Source organism: Lemur catta, chromosome 5, assembly GCF_020740605.2.
Source record: "Lemur catta isolate mLemCat1 chromosome 5, mLemCat1.pri, whole genome shotgun sequence".
NCBI classification, from domain to species: Eukaryota; Metazoa; Chordata; class Mammalia; order Primates; family Lemuridae; genus Lemur; species Lemur catta.
This window is the reverse complement of record NC_059132.1, coordinates 76,511,661-76,520,836: the sequence shown is the minus strand read 5'-3', so window position 1 is coordinate 76,520,836 and position 9,176 is coordinate 76,511,661. Positions and strand designations below refer to the sequence as shown.

General features: G+C 47.7%; 1 long non-coding RNA gene across 1 annotated transcript; it reads right to left on the bottom strand.

Annotated features, from left to right (window-relative positions):
• Positions 1 to 6,267: 6,267 nt before the first annotated feature.
• Positions 6,268 to 8,911, bottom strand: LOC123637728. The gene is made up of 3 exons (XR_006735039.1): positions 8,852 to 8,911; positions 8,238 to 8,359; positions 6,268 to 6,288 (listed from the first exon to the last, which is right to left on the bottom strand). It is a non-coding gene; the product is annotated as an uncharacterized LOC123637728 (long non-coding RNA).
• Between the last annotated feature and the right edge of the window lie 265 nt (positions 8,912 to 9,176).

The window sequence follows — 9,176 nt, the reverse complement described above, 5'->3', positions numbered from 1 at the left end:
GTGATTAACTCAATCTCTAACCCATTTTCCTTCCCCAGAGGTTGGAGATGGGGCTGAAAGTTCGAACTCTGTAATCCTGTCTTGGTCTTTCTGGTGACCACCTCCCATCCTGAAGCTACCTTCGGGCCCCCAGCTACCAGCCATGTCATTAGCATAAATAAGCTCAGGTGTGGCTAAAAGGGGCTTATGGCTAACAAAGGACACTCCTCTCACCCCATCACGTCATGCAGGAAATTCCAAGGATTTTAAGAGCTCTGTGTCAGGAACAGGAACTGAGGCTGAAGACCAAGGATGCATTTCTTGCTAGGTCACAATATCGGGCCATCTCGTGCATCTGTTCCCTCCTTTCATTCCCACCACTATTGCTCTAGCTCGGGCTTCCATTACCTCTGCCTGGAATAAACATTCCCCAGGAGCCTCCAATCCAATGTTCCTAGAGCTCAGTTTGAGTCACGGCACTCTCCTGCTCACAAACCTTCAATTTCTCCCACTGCCCACTGGCTAAGACACTATACTCCTTGGCCTGGCATGGAAGGTCTTCTAAAAATAGGCCTCAAAATGCCTTTTTACCTCTGTCTTCTGTTACCTCCCTCCACATACCCTGTACTTAAGTCAAACCAAACCATTTGAATTCCCCAATCAAATGCAGCAGTTTCCTACCCCCATGCCTTTGTCCCAGCCGAGCCTCCCAGCGATACCTTCTTGTCCCTTCTCTCCATGGGTACCCCCTCTAGCACCATGTGTTCTGGCTGAAATCATGACCTTCCTTCACAAGGCCCCTCCCCACATGTTGCCTCCACCAGTGATGCCCCCAATCTCCTCAGTTCTTGCTCTCAATTGATTTTTTTCCATTTGTCACATACTGCGTACTACCTTATAGGGGCTCAGGTACCCTTTAAACTGTAAGCTCATTGAGGGCAGAGTGCAGGCCTCATTCCTCTTTGAACTTACACAGTATGTTGTCCTTGAAGATTCATTAAATGCATGTTGATTGAAAGAATAAATGCATGAAGGAAAGAAAACCAGCCCTCAGCTGTTACATTGAACAAGACTTGATAAATTAATTCACGCTTGGATGTAAATGACTGCTTGAAGGATTATATGTGCAAAGACATTTTCATTGTACCCAGGGACGATCCACTAACCAAAGAACGACTCTAAATGGTGGGACCTCACATGTGTAGTGTGGGAGCTTCCTGGTGCCTCCTCACATCAGATTGCCAACTACTCTGCTTTGGGTAAAACCTGCCTTCAGGACTGGCAAGGCCTGGATGTTTCAGGTTTCCAGAATGTGCCTGTGTCGCACCTGGCCAGGTGCAACCTTACAACACCACTCAGCTCACAATCAAACAAGGCCAACCATACACTGCTCTGGTGTCATTTTGGGAATGCGACCGACTTAGACCTGAGGCCTGGTGTTCTTTATCTGTCAAACGGGAACGAGAGTCCTACTTTCCCGAATTCTCATGAGGAACAGTGTTCCAGGCAGCCAAGTAGGAGGTGCCAAAGTCGTCTTGGACACTATGTTTTCTATCTGGGCCTCTGACCACTGCAGGTATGCTTGTGGCTCCATCTGGCTCCACGTGGCTTTGGCAGGATGAAGGGAGTCTGCCTCTCTCCCTCGCTGGACGCTGCAGGGAGCTGCCCTAACCCTCCCTCTAGTCCTCGTGGGAAGACACAACAGGAGGCGATGTGGGGCAGGCTCCCCGATTCTTATGAATTCCCCTACCTCTGAGTTCACCAAGCCCAAAGAAGCTTTTGCCAGGGAGGAGAGCAACATTCCAGTCCGTTGACATAAAAACACCCGCAGGACCGTCCAGGGGAAATCATCACGCAGGAAGGAGACCGAAGAGATTGCGTGGCGGAGGCTTTAGGAGAACACAAGGTCTCGGGGTCAAGCCGTGGAAGTGAGAAGAGGAGCGAGCGCGTCTGCCAGCTCCTCTGGACGAACACACGCCCTCGGCACCAACAGCAGACACGCACACACGCACTTGAAAACCACCAAAAACAAATGCGAACTTTTCCCTTGGAAAAAATTATAGCCGCTGGCAGAAAACCACGAAGTGAATCGTGAGGAACTGGGCCCATCCTGGCCCGTCCACGCTCAGACGCTGCCTCTCCATACATGAAAGCTACTGCTCGCTGGCCCGGCCAGAAGCCAGGCCAGGCCTTCCGCTCTCGTTGGCTGTCCTCGGGGAGGATTCGATCTCACTGCCAACTGGCAGGGAATCCGAACAAATTGGCAGGGTCCCACCTTGCTTTAAGTGAATGCATGTGCACCTCTCCAGCTCACAGAGGATCCTCATTAGCCTGGTCCACTGCCCCTTTGACGAAGGTGAAGGTGGTCTGTCCAGCAACCCTGGCAGAGCCCAATTCTCCAAACTGGTCGCCCCTGCGGAGCAGGCAAGAGGCCTTTATTCCAAGCGCCCTGTGCATAGAAAGACTTTCTCTTCACGGATCCAGACTCTGGCTCCTCGTCAGGTATTGGACTGTCCCTACACATTTCTGTGGCTAATGTGCTATGTCCAAGCGGAGAGAAGTTGGTAGAGCTGAAAACTCCCTAAAAAGTTAAGCACTGAGCATGACTCCAAATGCGCCCCAGGGAACGCAGCCCAGAAAAATTGTTAATTAAATCTCGGTGGAAAACTAAGTCTGACCACAGTCATCTTGAGTCTAAAATGGACCTGCTAAAGAATAATGGGGATTCATCCCATGGTCACGCTAGCTGGAACCTCATCCCTCCCAGGCAGTGTCTGCTGACGAATCCTCCAGCCATAACAGACACGCAAGGCCCTGAAGGAAGGAAGGACAGACAAAAGGAAGCCTGCGGGGTTGGAGAATTTCCATCTTTCCCCCTCCCCAGCCCCTTCCCCTCTGAGAGGCCTCTTTTTCTCCCTTGGCACATTCTCCCCTTTGACACATGCTCCCCCCAACCCCATTTTAGGTAGACTCCTCAAAATAACAGACTTTCTGTTTGATGATTCCATTTATCTCTTTGAAAAACGTTGGAGAGGGCATCGACTGCCACCTGCCGCATGAGCATGTGTGGGTTGGGCTGGTAGGGGTGGTGCCGTGATTAGCAAATGTTTAAGGACAGAGGAACAGGCTGGAAATCCTCCTGTAGAGAATGAAAACAGTAACAAACGGAAGGCCTCTGGGCAGTGCTGAGTGCCCCATTGTGGTTTGAGGCCACGTGTCTGCAGGGCTGTGTGGCTTCTCCCGCTGATGGAAAACACAGGTGTAGGTGAGGCCAGGCAGAGCTTCTGGGGTGGGACCGAGGAGAGAGGGTCATGGCAGGAGAGTAGTTGACTTCATGGATGACCATCAAGTCTGCATAAGAGGGAAGTAAAGGCAGGAGGTGGCTGAAGGAGAGAAAGAAAATCCAGGGCTCCGGAGACCATCCTGTAAATCTCAACTCAGAGCCATCTTCTTTATGAGGCCTCCCCAGAGCAGAGCCACCTAGAAAGATCTGCTGGGCTCATGGGGTCCCAGGGAGCCTGTGTCTGCTCCCAATGGGTCTTTAACATACCCAGGAGACCTTCCCCATTTACACATTTGATTCAGCTCCTTCTCCACAGCCTGCGATTCTTGCTTCATTTGATCCTCAAACAGGGCAGAGAGGAAACTGTAACAGACAGGAAGGGCGCAGCCAGGGAAGCCAGAGGTGGGAAAATGATGCAAGTCTGCTCTTGCAAAATCCCTCCATGGACAACTATTTAGGAGGGAAAGGCAGGGACACAGGAGTCCTATCCTCGTCACCTTGCTGCACACCCACTACAGCCCAGGCTACCAGGTAGGGGCAACAGGAGGTGGGCATCCTCTGCCCCCACCTCCCCCCAGTCCCATCCCACCCTCTGGGAAGAAGCTAAGAGGAGGAGGAGGAAGGGAGCTTCAGCCCCTTTTCCTTCACCCCTGCACCTGCTGCAGGGGGTGGTGACTGCTGCGCCTCATACTGACAACCCTAAGACTTGCAGTGTCGTAAGCCCTTCCCAGTGATGCAGGGACAACTTAGGTCGGAGCCTGTCCATGCCTCACCTTACCTCCTTTCAGAGATAATCAGAGGAAACAAGTCCTCTTTGTTTCAATTTTTTTCCGCTGCATTCATTTTTGAAAACTGAAACACATCTGTAGAAATTCTCAGTAAAACCGAAACAGCCATTTGAATACAACATCCCATCCGGTGGACATGCCAAACTCTGCTTAGCCCTGCCAATGTCTCTGCGTGGCCAGCCTAGCGTCCGTGCCACTACATTTCTGACCTAACTTGGCCGGTCGATGAAGGTGCAGGGAATCAGGCACCTTTACAGCTGGTTTAGAACAAAATTGGTAAAAGCAATTTGGTGGTAGCGTTAAGTGTTCACCTTGCATATCCAGCAATTCCACCTCTAGGAATTCATCCTGGGGAAATATGTGAAGATTTATGACTAAAAATAGTAATAGAAGAGTTCTTTATGAAAGCAGAAAAAACAAGTGTTAAAAGGTAGAGATGTAGTTGAATGAGTTACAGAACAAAAGAATACTTCTCAACCCTCAGCAATTATATATTATTATGTATTTAGCACGAAAAGATATTCACTATATATGAAGTAAATAAAAGGGGATCATATACAGTAAGATCTCATTTTTGTGAAATGCAAAAGAGGGAAAAAGGAAGAGAGGAAATACAGAGGGGAGGAAAGAACGAAAGAAAGAGAGAATATAAGGATATACACTTTAAAATACTTCCCTGTGTAGTGACTTTTCTTTTTTAAGCTTATTGTATTGTGCACACACACGTCTGTCGGCTTGGCTGTGACTGTCTCCGAGATGCCATTCCTGTTCGCCAGCCTCTGGCTAAGGGGCCTGGGTGGGCAGCCTCCACCACCCCGTGGCACCGAGCCCATTCCGGTGGCACTTGGCCACCATCCCATGAGGTCAAGAAGCACTGGGCGGAGGCAGTGAAGAAGGGCTGTGAGGGGAGGACAGGAGGCCGCCTGGCTATCCAAGTTCTCCTATTCCTAGCACAGGCATGCAAACCAAACCGGATCTCCTGTTTCAGAATAATTTTGCTTCCCAAGCCCTAAATCCTGAATCTACAGGAAAAAGAGAAAGCCCCGAAGGGCTCTCTCTGCTAGCTCTAAGGAGGTTATTTCAATCTGTGACTTTACATTCGTGGTCAAAATTGTTTAAATGTTTGCTTCCTGTTGAGGAGCGGCATGCATGTGCTGTCCAAATGGTGGCTGCCTTGCTAAGTGTCACAGAGCACGGAGCTGGCAGGGCCAGGAGGCTGCAGGCCCAGCAGCAGCACCAGCTCCACCTCCTTGGTGTCTCACTTAATTCTTCAGGCCTCAGTTTCCTCCTCTGTAGTAATGGGTACTATGTGTTCAGTAATAACCAGTATAATAGTACTTTCCACACTCTGCTGTAGAAGCTGCGTGATTCACTGTGGGGAGGGTGGGGAGTAGCTCAAGTGGGAGGCAAGGGACAAGCTAAACATGCAATGCCCTCGTCCCCTACCCCAAATATAACCAGAGCAGCTCCACACCTTTCTCTTCTACATATTCTGATCCAAGGGAAGGTTTTATCTGGAAAATAGATTTCTACAAGTTAGAAAACCACCAGACCAAAAATGTAGCTCTGATAGTCTTTGTAATAAAGTATCACCTCGAAGCACAGTGGACTTATAATTATTTTTCAGTCCAGGCAGGCATAGCTTGCCTGGACCTCTTTTCCTATTTTCAGTGCAATTTATTTATTCACACAGAGGAAGGCTGCCATCTTTGGGTACAGCCTCAGAAACAAGACTCAAATATTCACCAGACAAAGATGTGTTATTAAGTCATCTTCCCACACAGAGAGTGAGAAATCCATGAAGCTGGCATTTCTACAAGGCACCTGGCACCAATTAGTCCTGGCCCTGGCTAAGTGGCTCTACACAAGAGGGCTCGAAAGTGAAGTGGAGCTATTTTGGGCTCTTTGCTTGGGTTTTATTGGCTATTTTCTTTCCATATGAGGAAATGGTTCATTGCTCTGTTCTCCACGGTACCTGCTATTTAACAATGGTGATGTCTATGTTTGTGTAGATGTCCCTTTGATTGTGGGCATCTGCATTTTAGAGCCACTTTGAATGAGGGGGAATATATGCTAGCATTATTTCTTTAAAATAACAGCTGTCTTAGTCAAAGTTCTGTTGCTATAGCAGAACACCACAGACTGGGCAATTTATTAAAAGAAAAAGAAAATAAATGTATTTCTTACCGTTTTGGAGGCTGGGAAGTCCAAGATTGAGGGGCCAGCATCTGTTGAGGGCTGTCTCATCACACAGGGGAAGGTGTCACATGGCAAGAGAGCAAGAGCACGCATGTCAGCTTCAGTCTCTCTCCCTCTTCTCATAAAGCCATCAGACCCGGCATGGGGGCCCCACCGTGATGGTCTAATCTAATCTGATTACCTCCCAAAGGCCCCACTTCCAATCAACATATGAATTTGGGGATTAAATTTCCAACACATGCAATTTGGGGGACACATTCAAACCTCAGCAACAGTTCCAAATCAGAACTTTGATTAAGCAAGACAAAAAAGCTCTCCTTTCCTGAAAATAAGGAGAAAGAGGAGAGGGAAACAGAAAGAGGAGGGGAAAGGAGGGGAAGATAGGAGGGACAAAAATGAAGAGTAGAAGATAAAGAAATTAAAATTCATTTTAGAGCAAGCTGTTAACCTCAAGTATGCTGCAGTTCGGTTCTAGCTGGGCTAGGGAATTCTTAGCCTGTTAAGTTTCCAAGAACTTGAAAAGCAAAATCCTCTAGAGGAAGGGCTGCCATGGGGACCTGGATTTGACTGCATTTTGCTCTCATCTCTTTTGCAGTGTTGGTGGGACCACTAGGAGCACAGCAATGAGTATGGTCTGGCTAACCTCTCTGAGTTATTCGTAAGGTAGTCTGGTCTCCCCCAAACATGGCTCACAGAAATATGACCCCGTGCCCAAGAATGTAATGAAACAGAAGTTTTCTTTAGCTTACAGAGGACATGCATTGGATTTAAATTGACTGCGGACCACATTTTGTCATTCATAAAAAGTTGCAGTTTTCTTATTGTGAAATATCTCTATGTGTATATGAAAAAGCTTTGAAGGTTGATAAATTTTTCCAGCTCTAGCAGGTTTTTATAACACAGTGATAAGAGAAAAGAAGGTGACGTCCAGGTAGGTTTGAGTTTGTGTTTCAATAGATGCACTGGGAAGAGAATGTCTCCGGACTCCGCAAGGCACCTGCCTCCTGGTGTGTGCTGGCGGTGATCATAATGCTAACAGGTACTGGGTGACACCATATTCGGAACATCTCTGAGTTCCTGACCTGAACCAACCCATTTAGTCCTCATAACTCCCCTGTGTGGTAGGTCCTGTATTACTCTAATTTTACATGGGAGTTTGGGTAGCTGGCCCAGTCACCAGCTAGGAAGTGGTAAGCAAGATTGGAATGGAGCCCTCTGGCACCAGGGATTGGCTCCCATTTGAAGGAACGCCCAATCAGGTGGAGGATGGCAGAGTCATGTCTAGTATGGGGTAGGGGACAATGCTGTATGGCCCCCTGGAAAGGTACACAGTGTCACAGTTCTAAATGGAAACATTTACACTCTAGAGAGGCATGAAAACATGGCAAGTAACAGAGCATCTATTTCATTCTGGGAACTGAACAGAACCTCAAATATTCTGCATAATTGCCTTATTTAATGCCTATATTCCTTCGTTACAGTATTCACATATCCAGTTAGAACTGCATCAAAACCTGGCAAAATTTGGCTTATCTTTCTAGTAAGTAAGCTTTTCAGAATGGGAGCTGCCCATCAAAGGACAGCTATAAAATGGGAGACCCTCCCAAGGTCTGCCCTTTCCTTAGCCAAAACTGTTCCTATTTGTCAGGTTTTTGACCCATCTGTGTGACCCTGTTGACATTACCCTGTCATTCTAGAAAGAAGCCTATATTGTGGTGGGGTACATTCTGTTGAAGACATGTGCAAACACTGAAAGTGATCGTTGGCCAAATGCACCATTGCAGGGATGCTTTCACTGTTTTATCTCCATGCTGGCCATCTGTTGTCACTTTGCCAGAATGGAGCACTGAAGGAAGTGGGGGGAGGCCAAGCAGGACTGATTTGGACTGGAGAGCTGCTTGCTAGCAGGCAGCACTAGTCTGGGAAGTCCAAGGAGGGCAGGACAGACGGGTCCTAAGAAGCAGGGGCAGCTTGAGGCAGCCACGTACCTGGGAGCCATGGGATTGGGCACCTCACTTCATGGAGGCAGCCAGATCACAGCAGGAGTGGACATGAGTGCACCAAAACCACTTTGCTCTTATCTATTGGGTGTCCTTCTTGGAACAGTCAGCTGGGGTGAAAAAAAGAATGGCTTAGTTACCCATATGAGCCTTTCTTCATATGAGGGGGGTCAATGAAAAAACATCATAAGAGTTCCAAAATGGCACTATGGCTCACTCCCAAGAAAGAGAAAAGGTAAAAGGTGACCATGACAATTAAAGTGGCATCTTTAAGCTCTCCTTGGCTAGCAGGGTCCATCTGAACCTGAATTGCATAGCAGGGTAAATTTGGGCCTCCAAGAATCACAGCAGGCTACAACAAAATACACAACCATGACCTTGGCCCCAAGACCTAGAGACAAAGGAAGTCAGACACCTATCAATGGTCAGAGCTGTTCAATGTCAGGGTAATGAGGTCTCAGTAAAGGTCATATGAGGAGGCTCCCAGAGTTACTTATTGGAGGATGGAAGTCCAGATCTAGACTCACTTCTGGATTTCATGGGACCTGGACTGTTCCTAGAGTGGAGGTGGGGGTAGAGGTCAGGGAAAGTTACACACTCACCCAATTTCTCACAGATAACTGGCAAACCTGGACTTGTGCCAAAGCCCCAGTCTCATCCTAGAAGAAAATATGATAATGATTACTGAACTTCCAACACTTCTTACTACCAAAAACTTTATTCAAGTGAAATCAAGTTAAAAGGAATATCAAGAGCATCTTGAAGGAAAAATATGTGGTGGGTTTAGAACATGGTGAAAGTACTACTTCAGTATAAAATACAGGAGAGTACCAACACCTCTGTTGCCTACAAACAAAGGCAGACAGAGATGTGTTTAATCCTGGCTCCACCACTTATTAACTGTGTGATCTTGGGCAAGCTACTCAA